General features: G+C 44.6%; 1 protein-coding gene across 1 annotated transcript in view; it reads right to left on the bottom strand.

The window, feature by feature from the left end:
• The window catches only part of BTBD17 (BTB domain containing 17), a 23,599-nt gene that overhangs the window by 3,219 nt on the left and 5,217 nt on the right, over positions 1-15,163 (bottom strand). The gene's annotated exons all lie outside the window — the stretch shown is intronic.

The following is a 15,163-nucleotide window of genomic DNA, read 5'->3' as shown; positions in this document are numbered from 1 at the left end:
TATATACAGTGGATCCTTGTTATACGCTGGGGTTTGGTTCCAAGATCCCCCGTGTATAACAAAATCCGTGTATGCTCAAGTCCCATTAAGTATAATGGCATAGCAAAATGGTGTCCCTAATAAAAAATGGAACATCAAGGTAAATTTATACTTTTTTGGAACATTTTCAAACCGTGTATGCTTAAATCCGTGTATAAAAAATCCGTGTACAAGAAGGGCCGACTGTATAAACTGAAAGCTTAAGGATTGTTAATGTAATTTTAAAAAGAAAGAAACCCTGATTTAGCTAACATAAAAGGAAGTGCATCTTCTTTTGGATAATAGATACAGCCATGACATTCCTTCATTCCTTCATTCCTTCATTTAAAATAGGTAATTCCTGATGATTTTTTAAGATCAGGTTGAAGAAAAGTTAGCAGCTGTATTCACACTGCAGAAATAATCCCATTTGACACCACTTTAACTTTCATGGCTCAATGCAAAGGAATTCTGAGATTTGTAGTTTTGTGAGATTTTTAGCCTTCTTCTTTCTGGTCTCTGCGAATCACAGTAATGCTCAGATACTTCTGGAATCACTTGACAAAACTTTGTTTGCATCTTTTTGGTGGTAGCTCTGCCCACCCCCTTATAAGCCTCCTAATATTCCCACTCTTTCTCAGTTCTTTTCGTCCGCTGCACAAGCAGCTTGAAGGACCTTCGCTATTGGAATCACTTGTACTGATTACTTTCAGTTTTGACATAACAGATCGATTTTGACTGCTCTTTTGGATTTTGGCCTGGATACTGTTTACTGATTGATTGACCTTGGATCGTCTGACCTCAATGGTGCCTTCAGATTTGTGACCTCAATTCTGGTTGAGAATGGCCTCTTTTAAGCACTGTGGTAAATGTGGAGTGAAAATCCTGATCTGTGTGTTTTGTGTTTGGGGGAGGCCCATAATGTCAAGACTTGTCCTCTTTGCAAGTCTATGACCACGCAGGCCCTCAAAAATCGAGGCCTCAAGCTTAAGGCGGCTCTTTGGGAGCAAGCTCTCAGACTGGCCTCTGCTCCAATCTTCAAAGGCTCTTCGGCACCTCACCCTTTTGCCTCCTGTAAGAAGAAAGAAAAGGAGAAGGAAGAGGAGAGACTGAAAGACAAGTCATCTAAAGATAGAAAGACGTCCTGGTCGGATAACGCGGGAGCGAAGAATCCAAAAAGATTTCCAAACAGAAGCACTCTGAGGAGAAGTCTTTCCATCCGAAAGGTGATAAATCAGCGGACCATTCAGCTTCGAAAAGAGTCCGCTCCCCTTCTCCCCTGGCAAATCAGGCCATAAACAGGCATTGGCTTCGGCCAAAACTCCGTCCACAGCCCTTAATGCCAAACCTGATTGGTCGGCCTTGACACTGGTCATCCCGAGGGTCAAGACACACCTGAATTCATCTGGTGAGATGTCTTAGATCATCCACCTCAACATCAAGACTGAGTAAGAGGGAGAGATTCAGGATACAGATCCTCCGATTTTGACTCCAAACCCAAGTCATGTCAGAGTCGGTGGCCCCCGGGCTCGAGTCCTCGATCTACCTCTTCAACGGGACTGAGCCATCCTTAGGGCTGAGCCGATGAAATTGCCCACGTGGCTGTTGAATCCTCTTTTCAGAAGGATCTCCTTCAACACTATCCCGATCTGGTCCTTGATTATGGCAGCAGCTGATAACTCTTGCCAGTAGATGCTGATGAGCTTCACTGCAACCTCCGATCTCTAAGACATCCATCTCCAACTCCGTTGTCTCAAGTTGTAACCAAGGCTCAAGTCATCAGAGCCTCCACCCCGACTCCACCACTGGTTCCTCCACGCCATGAGTTGGTTTATGATAGACCTCTGCCAAAGACCCCCGAGGACTCTCCTAGATCAGGACACTCCCCAAGAGCATTATGTTCCCCAACACCCGACTCAGATGTGGAGAAATTACAAACACCACAGGACCTGGTCAAGCTGGACCCTGCCTCTCCCACGGCTGATGTGAGGACCTTCGCTGACCGAATAATCCAGATGGCTAATACCCTTGAAACAGAGGCCACCTGTACCAATGACAATGTGGTGGATTCGATCAAGCGGAAAATGCACGGGAAGGTACCAACTCCCCCTTCCATTGGTTATCTTCCTTCATTGGAAAAAATCGCCAAGCACGCCTGGACGACCCCAGCCACGATCGCTTCTACCTCGAGGAAGATCGAGAATTTATATTCCATTTCTCCTTTGGCTCCTGCTTGAGTATTTCAGCACCCAAAGCCGAATTCCACTATTGTGGAAAGGTCTCAGCTATCCTTCACTCCTAGAATTTCTTCCTCCCCTATCGACAAGGAGAGTAAGAAGACTGACGGACTACCTAAAAGGTTCTGTGTCTCTGCTGTATTGGACCTCATGGTGGCCAATTACACAGCATGCATGGGGTGTATGTCCAACACCTTATAGAGTGCCTAGAAACCCATACTGGATGAAATGCCGAATGACATGAAGACCCTAGCCCTGGCCATCCATTCCGAAACCCATTCTATAGGTGGTCAGCAAATCATCTCAGCATGCCACTCCACTGACTGTACTTCCAAAATCCTCTCTGGTTCAGTGGCCCTTTGGAGGCATGTCTGGCTACAATCATCGGACCTGAATCCCCAGGCCTGATCTGCAATTGAGGACGTGCCCTTCAATGACTCTGCCCTCTTTAATAAAGAGATGGACAAGAAACCTAATTTTTGATACCATATGAAAGCAGTGGCGAGAAAGCACGGTAGGTTCTATCTACCTACCACTAGACAGGTTTCAAGCTCTCTCCAAGATCTTTTGCAGTTGCCTCCAGCACAGGTGGATCGGAACCCACACTGTGCAAGTAGCCTTGGGACACAAGGCCTCGACAACTTATGGGCAAGGCTCTGTCTCAGACCACTTCAGTCTTGGTTCCTCTCTGTCTTTGACCCCATGGAGGATCCTCCCATCAAGTGGCTCGCAGTACTGAGACCCATGGCCAGATCTCTACACTGGTGGCTGAAACCCAGCAACATATGCATCGGGATGCCTTTTCTACCTCCTCAGCCACAAATCACTGTGACAACAGATGCATCCATGGACAGATGAGGCGCCCACACTTTAGACTTCATGATCAATGAAAAATGGTCTCCATCAGAGATCCAACTTCACATCAATGCACTCAAGATGTTTGCAGTAGAAAAAGCCTTCCAAGACTTCGAGACTCTTGGACAATGCAGTGCTTCTCTTGACAGACAACACCACTGTCATGTACTACCTGAACAAGCAAGGTGAAAAAAGGTCTCAAATGCTCCTCAAGATCATCCTGAGCATCTGGGACTGGTGCATTCCAAGAAAGATTCTCCTACAAGCTGTCCACCTCCCCAGGGAGGAGAAGGAATTGGCAGACCAACTCAGCAGGTCGTCGAACCTGTGCCACAAGTGGCACCTCTATCCCACAATAGCCTAGATCTTGTGCTCTCGCACCTATTGAACTCATGGCCATCAAAGATTTGAGACTACTGACCTGGAAAACAGCTTTCCTTGTGGCCATAATCTCCACTCGATGGGCGGATGAACTCTGTGCCTTGAATATGGACCAGCCTTACCTCCAGTTCCACAGAGACAAGGTGGTTCTCCACCCCGATACACTGGTGCCTCGGGATACGAAATGATCGGGTTACGAAATTTCCGGGATACGAAAAAGTTGGATTGGCAAAAACTGTTTCGGGTTACGAAATATTTCGGGTTAGAAATTCATTCGGCACGAAATTCAAATGCTGCAAAGGGCAGCTATAGGCTTTCCAGTGCTAACGGAAAGCCTTTTCGGGTTACGAATTTTCGGGTTACGAAAGGAAGGCGGAACGAATTAATTTCGTAACCCGAGGCACCAGTGTATTACCTTCCTTCTGAAGGTGGTTCAGCCTTCCACACAACCAGGATATTGTCTTGCCAACTCTAGCCTAGAACCCGACCATGATGCCAACACCATCGCCACACCCTTGATGTCGGACAGGCGCTAGCATTCTACCTGGACAAGATTTCAGGTTTGAGGTGTTATGAGAGACTTTTGTCTGCTACTTACTCAGAAACCAAAAAAGGAATACCTGTGACTGCTCAAGGTTCTCTAAATGGGTGGGCTGGTACCATCCACCTTGTTACGAACTTTCAGGTAAAGTTCCTCCCACTTGGATCTGCGCCATTCAACTAGGGTGGGAGCAACATCCTGCTTTTTTTGACCAGGTGCCTTTGGAGGATGTCTGCAAGGCTCGTCTGGTCTTGGTCTAGCCATGACTTTCATCACAAATTATAGGCTGGACACTAGTGCCAGACAGGACGCAGCCTTTGGGAGGGGCATTGTTACTTTCTGGGTGGCACTGAAATTGATTATTGCTTGTGTTATGTGCTTTGATTCCAAACAGATGATGAACAAGTGCACTTTTTTCAAGTTGTTATATGCTTCATGCACAGGAGTGCAACCAAATGCACTTTTTAAGTTTGAGTTTATTGTTGTTAACAAATACAACATTTGAAACCTTATAAATGAATGCTCCTTTCCACATTTAAGGGTTTTTTATAGGTTCTTATAAAACTGGTTTGAATTTACAATTGGTATCATGACACTCCTTCTCCATGACCAAAGCGTGTCAGTCTAACCCATTTCTGTGATTCGCAAAGACCATGAAGAAGCAGGACAGGTTGCTACCTGTAACTGTATTCTTCGAGTGGTCATCTGTCGAATGCACACAAAGCTCGCTCATCCTCCCCTCAGTTGTGTCCTGCTCATTTATTCCTTTCTATCGCTGCTATGTGGCGTACTTTATGGAACTCAGAAAAAGCAGGAACACGAGGGGCTTTTAAGAGTGTGGGCAGAGCTACACTGCCAAAAAGTTGGTGATTTCAAAAGTTTCCAAACTTACTGCGCAAGTGCAGAATAACCCATGTGTGTGAATTTGCAGATGATCACTCAAAGAAATACAGTTACAAGTAAGTCCTTCTCTGTCAGAGCTCGGGTGCAATAACAAACTACAGTTCCCAGATCCATAACAAGAGCAATGGCCATTAAATGGTTCAAACGGATTATTTCTGCAGTGAAGAGGCATTAGGACCTATAGAAAGGGTCACATTGTACAGAAAATTTCTTGAGGAGGCACGACGGCCACGTTTTTCATTTGGCCTGCTCTTGATATGCTGCTTCCATGTTTTATACTTCCCAAAAAATAGAAAATCTAGTAATCAAAGACAAATAGGTGAAAATTTATTGTGAAGTCAGGCTCCAATGATGCATCATAGAATTCCAAAACATCTGGATGATTCAGATGACTGGATCATTGAGCCAGGACAAAAAGAGCAGACTTTAGGCTCTCGATTTACTATGTTTTTGGCTTTTTAAACAGGAATCAAAGTCAATCAAGCCAGTGGCAAAGTGTGGTGTGGAATGGCGGGTACAAATGTACACTTAGAATTTGTGAAACAAGGTGCCTTCAGCACAAATACACTCCAGAAAGTTTTGTGCATGTCCCGAATTGAACTCACATGATAATAGATTCCTGTTCTCCCCTATCTTTTTTTTAAACAGCTTAGTTTAGGACTCCTGCACCCCACAAATCCTTGGTACAGAATTGGAAATAATTATTTGACAAACCATTGGTTACCTGTAGTTTTGTTAAACTTTTCAATCATGATGTTAAAATCCATTATTTAGTCATTTAAACACCAGTGTTGTTAAGGGTCTTTTTAATAAGTAATGATTAACAGGCATTTTTAGACATTTAAATTGTGTTTTTAAATTAACAGATAATTTGATAGACCTTTTAATATAACAGCACTAATTAATTAAATTCTGTCAGAGTTTCATGTTAATGCAGTAACATTAACTCTAGCACTCAAGCTGTGCTGGGAGTCAAGAAATCACTGGACCTTACCACATGGGGGCTTTTTAGCATCAGTTCGCATGGTGCCAATGTGTATCTCCGTTATATAGCATGGAGTTCCACACCTGTGAGCTCTGAATACCGCATTGACCAATGCGATATAACGTGAATACGCTTTTGGCCAATGCGTATTCATGCGGGTTCCGAACTGAAGGCAGACGGCTCCTCCGTTTTCTGAGTACGCTAAATTAGGGGATCGGCTGGACTGCACTGAGGGCCAGTGTGGAACCCCTGCTGGCTTGGGGCGGGTGTGTACATCCAATCTGCTGGTCTCCTGAAGACCACCGGTTACAAACTCCATGATGCTGAGCTGGAATTTCCCCCTTCTCCTTCCGTGGCCCTTTTCCCTTTTAGCACAACCGCTGGGGCTGGGAGGTTATTTCCACTGAACGAGATAAAGCAGAAACCTTTTGTGTCCGGGGAGGGGGGAATGTAGGTGTGGTGGTGTGTGTGTGTGTGTGTGTGTGTGTACACCACACACACACACAAAGATGTGTGTGCAAGCATATACATGCAGCAGTTCACTTTCAGCTGCTCCACAGTTGTGTGTGTGTGTATATGTATATATAATGCGTGTGTGTATATGTAATATATGTGTATATATATACACACACACACAAAGATGTGTGTGTAAGCATTACATGCAGCATTACACTTTCAGCTGCTATTCAGTATACACACACACACACACACACATCATAGATATATATAAACACTCAAGCAGACAGATGTGTGTGTACACATATAAATAAGGCATCACACTTTTGGCTGTGGCACAGTGTGTTTTTGTATATATGGTTTGGTGTGTTGGTGTGTATATATCTATTATTATTATTAACCTTTATTATAAGCCGGTAAATTTACACACAGCACTGTACATCAATCTTTTAATTGGGACGGTTCCCTGCCCTCAGGCTTACAATCTAAAAAGACACATACATACATACTACATACATATTTGAAAAATATTGGAAGGGATGTCATATTGAAGAGGAGCAAGCTGGGTTTCTTCTGCTGCTCCAGAAACAGGACCCGGAACAATGATGCCAAGCTGCAGGAAAAGAGATTCCACCTGAACATTAGGAGGAACTTCCTGACAGAGGGCTGTTCGACAATGGAATGCACTCCTCGGGGGTGATAGAGTCTCCTTCCTTGGAGGTCTTTAACAGAGGCTGGATGGCCATCTGTCAGGGATGCTTTGATTTGGATTTCCTGCATGGCAGGGGGGTTGGACTGGATGGCCCTGGTGGTCTCTTCCAACTCAATGATTCTATGATCTATATATAAACTCCATCCCAATCCCAAGGGAAAGGGAGTACTAGTGATTGGAGAAACCCATGTTTTTTTCTCGGGTCAGAGACAACTTGAGGCAGAACGTTTTAAAAACAATATTCCTTCCCCCACAAATCTCCCTCCCAAAGGGTGATTTTCTCTCGCCGTGTCAGCAGCCAGCGAAATAGTTTGCACAGATTTCTCTCTGAATGACAGAAGAAGACAAGGAGAATAACTTACGCTAATTACTACTTTTGCATTTCACAACTCCAATTACCATCTTCACAAAGGAGCAGTTGGCACGAGGTTTAACAACATTCCTATGCGTAAAAACCCTGGAGGGCACACACACAAAAGGGGGAAAAAAGCCCCAAGCCTCACACAAGAAAAATGCTAGAAGGGACCCTCAGGGACCATCCGTCCAACCTCCTGCTGCTGATGAAGGAATACAATGGGATCCAACGTCGGCACCGCGTCCCGATGCGTGAGGCCAAGGGCGTAATCAATAATACATCAATAATAATACATAATAAGTATAATAGGCAAGGCAGAGTGGCAGGATATCCACCACACACAACTTATAGTGTTACTGCCAAAAGTGTGGGAAGAACCGGATGTTTATATGTGTACATACCAGCGGTGGGTGGGCTGTATGTGGTGTATTTGGGTGGATACACACACCAAACTGTGGAGCCCAGCTGCGGACAAGTGTAATGCCTGCATGTAATATGCTTGTCACGCCACAATCTTTGTGGGGGTGTGTGTATATAGTAGTAGTAGTAGTAGTACACATACATCGATAGCATATCACCACGCACGACTACACCACAACACACACCACAAACGTGTGGAGCAGCTGAAAGGTTTAATGCTGCAATGGTATGTGCTTACACACACGTTCTTTGTGTGTGGTTGTAAATATAATATACAGACTACAGATACAATATACATATACACGCAGCACGATATATATATATAAATTTATAATCCACACTCCACCAACGGTGGAGGTGCTGGAAAGTTGAATGGCTGCATGTATTGCTTACACACACATCTTTGTGTTGTTGTATGTAATATACTCGAGTCATAGATTATCGTATCATATACCATACCAATACATATACATATACACACAACGACATATATATAGATCATATATATATATATATATATATACACACTCACACACAAACTGTGGAGCTGCTGGCTGAACAAAGTGGTAAAATGCTTGCATGTAGAGGCTTACGCGCACCATCTTTGTGTGTTTGTATAGTATATATGATCCAGATACACAGCCATACATCACACAAACACACACATCATATATATATATATATAACAACACACACACCACACACACACAGACAAACTGTGGAGCTGCTGAAACTTTTCCCCCTGCCAGTCAATATCGCTCTCCTTTTGTCTCTTGTCCCTTTAGATTGGCAAAGGCCTGAGGGCAGGGAATATCTAGTCATGTGTAAGCGCTCTGATAGCGCTTTTGGCTGAACCCCCGGGAAGAGCTGGGCATAAATTATTAGAATTAAGTTTAGTAAGTGTATTACTTATTCTTATTATGTTATTATATAATTATTATGGATTATTGGCAAGGAGAGTGCAGGAAGTCTCCCGGAGGGAATGAGAGAGTGCGGACCTTACCCAATGTCACCCTGTGGATTTACATGGCTGACGCTGGGATCCTTCCCAGTTTCACCATGAAATTGCACTGGCCTGACCTTGGGTCGAGTCCACATCCTCTCAGCTTCAACTCGATCAAAGCTCCAACTCTAGGTATTCTTCCATGGTAGGTTTTCATTCATGGCAGAATTCTTCCTTGCCATCCACACCCTACTCTGCTCCTCAAGTGAGGAATTCCTGCGTGGCTTATTAGACTGCAGTTCTCCCAGCAGGCTGTGGTGCGATCAGGGCAGCTTACATATTGTTAGACCATTTCCCTGCCCCTCTCCGCTTTGCACTTCCCCATGGCTGATGCTAAGAGGTCATGCAATCATAATAATAATAATTGTGCACAGTCCTCTCAGCCTCAGAGGCAGGACATGACAACCTCGCTAACTCTCGCTCCAGCTCTCCTCAAGCGGTGTGCTGCTACAGGACCAGCCCAGTCCAACCCCCTCCTGCGATGAAGTAATACATAGGAATACAGGCATACTAGCATGGCATGTAGTCTGACCGCCTGTCAACATCAGGCAGGCATGACACTGGACATATGGGACCACAACCGAGGGTTTTCCTTGGCACAAAGCAGGAGTTTTTGGTCATGGGAGGCCCCTGAAGCTGAGATAGTGTGTGACCCTCACGCATGAGAAGGGGAGGGGTGTGGGTGCCAAGTGGCATGCTCTTCTGGCCCAAGCAGTAATACCTCTGACAGACGGAGCAGCGTGGAGGCGGTGGGCGATTGTCCATAGTTCTGCCAGAATAAACGAGACATCCTACCAGGTAGGCCTACTTGCTGCGTTGCAAGTCTGAGTAGGATGTGTCGTCCTCAAGGTCAGGCCAGTGAATTTCTATGTGGGTTGGGAAAACTGGGAGGCTAGAGATTGGGGGTCCCTCAGCGGACCATCTCAAGTCCAACCCCCTTCTGCTAGGAAAGGAATACAAGGGAATACAATGGCATAACTAGAGGTGCATGTAGTCTGGTACCCCTGTTCACATCAGGGAGGATGGACAACTGGAAGGATCGGGACAAACTGACAGGTTTTCTGGCACAAAGAGGAATTTTGCAATGGGATGCCCCTGAACGCTGAGGACAGTGTGAGACCCTCACAGATGAGAAGTGGGAGGGGTGCGGTGCCAGTGGCCAAGTGCTCTTCTGCCAAGCAGGAATCCTGAAGAAGGAGCAGAGTGGGGGCGAATTGGCAAGCAGTTCTGCCATGAATAAAAGCCTACCAGGACGAGAACTACTTAGGAGTTGAAGCGAGAGGAGGTTACTCGCCTCAAGGTCAGCCGTGAATTTCATGGTGAACTGGGAGGCTAGAGTTGGGGACCCTGCAAGGACCAATCCAGTCCACCACCCCTTCTGGCTAGAAGGAATACGATGGGATTCCAACTCTGCACCTCATCCCATGAGTGATGCCAAGGGTCTAATAATATAAATATAAGAATACAGATATAATACTAAAATAGGCAAGGAGTGCACGATATCCACACACACCACACAAACTGTGGCGCAGCTGAAAGTGTAATCGGCCATGTAATATGCTTGCACGCACATCTTTGTGTGTGTGTATATATATATATAATATATATATATCTATTACACTACATACATATACACAACACAAGCATATACACACACACAACACACACAATGTGGAGCAGCTGAAAGTTTTAATGCTGCATGTATGTGCTTACAACACTTCTTTGTGTTTTGAAATATATATACATACATACATACAATACATATACAACACACCGCATATATATTATATATATATTATATATATATACACACTCACACAAACTGTGGATGGTGCTGAAAGTTTAATGCTGCATGTATGCTTACACACACCTTCAGTTTGTCCCATCTACAGTGCATCCTCCTGATGTTGAACAGGGGTCAGACTACGCCCTCTAGTAGCCATGTATTCCTATGTATTACTTCATGCAGAAGGGGGTTTGACAGGATGGTCCTTGAGGTACCCCAACTCTAGCCTCCCAGTTCACCATAGAAATTCACTGGCTGACCTTGAGCGAGTCACATCCTCTCAGCTTCAACTCCCTAAGTATTCCTTCCTGGTAGGCTTTATTCATGGCAGAACTTGCCATCTCCCCCCAACTCTGCTCATCTTCAGGATTCCTGCTTGGCAGAAATCATGCCACTTGGCACCCAACCCTCCCCTTCTCATCTGTGAGGGTCACACTATCTCAGCTTCAGGGGCATCCCATGACAAAACTCCTCTTTATGCCAAGAAAACCCTCGGTTTGTCCCATCTTCCAGTGTCATCTGATGAGACAGTGTGACCCACTTGCTGTTGGATGTGTGTGCCTTCTGGTGGGACTACTCGTCTGAGTGCTTGGGAGGATCCGGCTTAGGCAAAAACGGGGGCAAGAAGGGGGGGTGTGTGGGTTTTGTGTGTGTTTAGAGGGCTCTTGCCAATGAGGACATGCCAGTGTCTTCCTCGAGACCCAGAGAGTGGTGACTTGCCCAAGGCCTCCAGAGGGCTCCTAATGGCCATCCAAGCCCCCTGAGCTCCCTTCCCCATGACCTCTTGGAAACATGGCTGTTGTCGTGTGTGTTGACTTTAGGACTCTCCTGGCTGCAAGGCTTGTTGGGGGGCCAGTGCCTCCCTTTGCGGCTGAGGTCTGTGCCAGGGATACATGAGAAATAACAACAACAACAACAAACAAAATATCTGGGTATTGTTAGTTTGTGAGACATTAGCCTTCTTCTCAGAGCTCTCTGGGGCACAACATACTCAAATCCCAGGAGTTTCCATAGCATAAAGTATTGGCAGAACTGGATTATTTCTCAGTGTGCAGCCTTATTAGACTGCAGTTCCCAGCAGTTTGTGGTGCTATCAGAGCAGCTTACAAATTGTGGAGACATTTCCCTGCCCTCTCTCTCTGCACCTCCCATAGTGTGCTAATAGGTCATGTAATCATAATAATAATAATTGGCACAGTCTCTCAGCCCAGAGGCAGGACATGACAACCTCTCTCTCCAGCTCTCCTCAGGTGATGCTAAGGCAAACCTACATTTATTTGCATTGTGTGTGTGTTTACTTGAATTCTTGGCCTTGGAGAACCCAAATGCAATGTCTCCACTGCAAGGTAATCTCCAGATCATGAGTGATGTAACTGTATTCTCAAAGTGATTAGTCATTTTTTTATCATCAAAATACCTGTCTTACTCCAAACAACGGTGGCCAAGACCTTTCCTGATAATAAGTTTTGAGATTTCAAGTTCTTCTGTTCTGTGAGAACTTGAATGTCAGGCAGGGCATAAAGGGCAGAAGTCCCACCTTTGTTTCTTTTGTTTTTCAAAGCAAAGCTGGCTGTGATTAAAGCAAGTTGGAGCAAATCACCCTAACAAAAGAAATAGCCTCCAGGATGAATGGTAGCTTTTCTTCACAACAAATATGCAATAGTGACTATCGAGAGTCAGATGAAGGATTCTTCTCCCTCTCATTTCGAAATGACGAGCCTCATATTCTTACTCATTGATAGAGAATTATTCGCAAATTTCTCCTCTCCAGATTGTAATCAGAAATGTCGAAATGCCATTTTTCTCCTAATTTTCGAATTTTGGAGAATTCTTTACATCCCTAGTAGGTACATTGCCATGGGTGGGTGATCCAGTATTCCTGAATGGCAGTGTAGCAAGCGCATGATTTCACTGTGTGGATCCTGGCAATTGCCATCTAGGGAAATTTCCTTGTAAAAGGATTCCTGCATGGCAAAGTAACTCACAGAGCACACCCTAGGGAAAGGTAGGTACATTGCCATGGGTGGGTGATCCAGTATTCCTGAATGGCAATGTAACAACCGCATGATTTCACTGTATGGATCCTTGGCAATTGCCATCCAGGGAAATTCCTTGTAAAATTGATTCCTGCATATATATATATATATATATAGATATATAATACGATCTGTATTCTGTCTGGCGTATAAGACTACTTTTTAACCCCGGAAAATCTGGAGGTCATCTTATACGCCGGGTGTCATCTTATAGGGCAGGTACTGAAACACTGAGGAAGACTGGAGAATCTGCAGTCCGCCGCATATGTAACTGAAGGGCAGAGCAAGCTGCAGGCATCCGAGACGCCTGGGGTATGGGGAAAAAAACCGTGTTTGCAATACCACTCTGATAGTCTGGAGGACGGGAGAGCTGGGCAGCAGGGAGAGCTGGCCAATCCAAGCAGGCTTTGTATACAACAAGTTTTCCTGCTAAGTATCTGCATGTCATAAGCATTTGAATTAAAATTACCAGATTGAAATCAAATCTGATGTTTTTATTTGGTGTGCGTTGGAAGAGGGGTGATCTATATGGTGAGTATATCCCAAACTCTATATTTTAACTGGAAAAAATGGTGGTCGTCTTATACGCCCAGTCGTCTTATATATGCCGGAAAATACGGTGTGTGGTGTGGGTGTGTATCTGTGTATATGTGTTGTGTATATGTATTGTATGTAGGTATACACACACACACACACACAAAACAAAGATGTGTGGTGCAAGCATATACATGCACATTACACTTCGGCTGCTCCACAGTACATATATATAATAAACTCTCAACAGACAAATGTTGTTTACCATAGAAAGGCATCACACTTTTGGCTATACCACTATGTGTATGTGTGTAGAATTTATATATGTGTGTGTGTGTGGTTGTGTGTGTGTGTGCATATACACACACACAGATGGAGCATACCCCTTTCGTAAGTGGCTAAAGGCAGCAATTCTCGCGATATTCCGCGCTAAACAGTTATCTCATTCTTCACCCCTGGAAGTTAAAAATGTTGCGCCCCGTTCAGAGCCCCACAGAGCATGCGCAAAACTGCCGATGCGCATCGGCGAACACACATTATTCAGCTGGTGTGGTTCTCCAATCCGCATTGGCCGATCCAGAAGGCCGCCCAGGTGTGGATGAATGATACGATATGACGTAAAATCGGATCGGCAAAGCGTATTGAGAGAGCGCGAATGTGGATGCCCAATGCGATATGACGTGAAATTGCATTGGCCAATGCGAATTGACGCTCAAGAAGCCCCCGTGTGGTAAGGTCCATTGTTTATCTATCACAGATAATACTGAAATTTATCAGTAAATCTCAGTCTGGGAAGATTTATTCGGAGGCGTTCTATAGTTTAAATGTGGGGGGACAGTCAGCGGTTAAATACACATGGGATAGATGTGCTCTGTTCTAATTTTGGATGCAGTCAGCACATACTTTTACTTCCCCCAACCAGTTTTTAAAACCAGGGATGGTTAGCAGTACGGGATACTGGACTATAATCACCCCACTCCATTCTCAATCCCTAAGATCCCTGCACTTTTTTCAAAGGTGACCTGCTGTTTTGGATCCAAAAATATTTTTAAAACAAAAACAACATAGGAGATTGTATCATGCAGCATGTTGCCAATTAACCTTTAGAAGCTCCTATGCTCCTTTTCATCTCATCCAGAAAAACCCCATTCTGGCCTTTCCTGGGTGAGTGAGGGAGAGATCAAGTTCCAACAAGTTTCATTCAAAAGAGTGTTTCTAAATGGGGGGCAGGGGACCAACAAGTATTCTTACTTCCAGTGTGCCAGGAACCATCACTGTATTTGTACCCATTGGCTACAAATGTTTCTCTCTTTCCTGGAAGCTCACCAGGGACTGTCACCCAATGGCTGAAAGACCAACACCAATCCAGGGACCACTACTCTGAGTAGCAATGATTTAGAAAATAAAAACATGTACAAGGAGTGCTGCATAACTCTATGACTAGACAATCCTTTCCATTTCCCGCTCCCAAACTTAACAGTTACAGATGCAGTGGTCTGAATCTTATTAGCAATCCCAGCTAGAGTTAGACCTATCTCTGGGAACTTTTGATTCAGTATTCAACAACTGATTCAGTGCATCTTCTCTAGCTGAGACTACCAATAGGAGTTTAGGCAAGTATCTGAACAAGCTAGAGAGTGAACAGAGTGCATGGAGTTGGGCGACAACTCACTGAAATGTTTTGGTGGAGAATCCTACACATGCCATGGACTGCTAAAATGACAAATAAAATGGGTCCAAGAGCAAATCAAACATGAACACTCAGTAGAAGAGAAAATGGTTAAACTGATGCTATAATACTTTGGACATCATGAAACCTCATGACTCAGTAAAGTGGGAGGCTGTAGGATGAGAGGAAGACTACAGATGGATCAATCAAGGAAGCCATGGGCCTGAGTCTGCAAGACCTGAGCAGAGCTGTTATCTCTTGGAGATCTCTCA

Source organism: Sceloporus undulatus, chromosome 2, assembly GCF_019175285.1.
Source record: "Sceloporus undulatus isolate JIND9_A2432 ecotype Alabama chromosome 2, SceUnd_v1.1, whole genome shotgun sequence".
Lineage (NCBI taxonomy): Eukaryota > Metazoa > Chordata > Lepidosauria > Squamata > Phrynosomatidae > Sceloporus > Sceloporus undulatus.
This window is presented reverse-complemented; position numbering and strand designations above follow the sequence as displayed.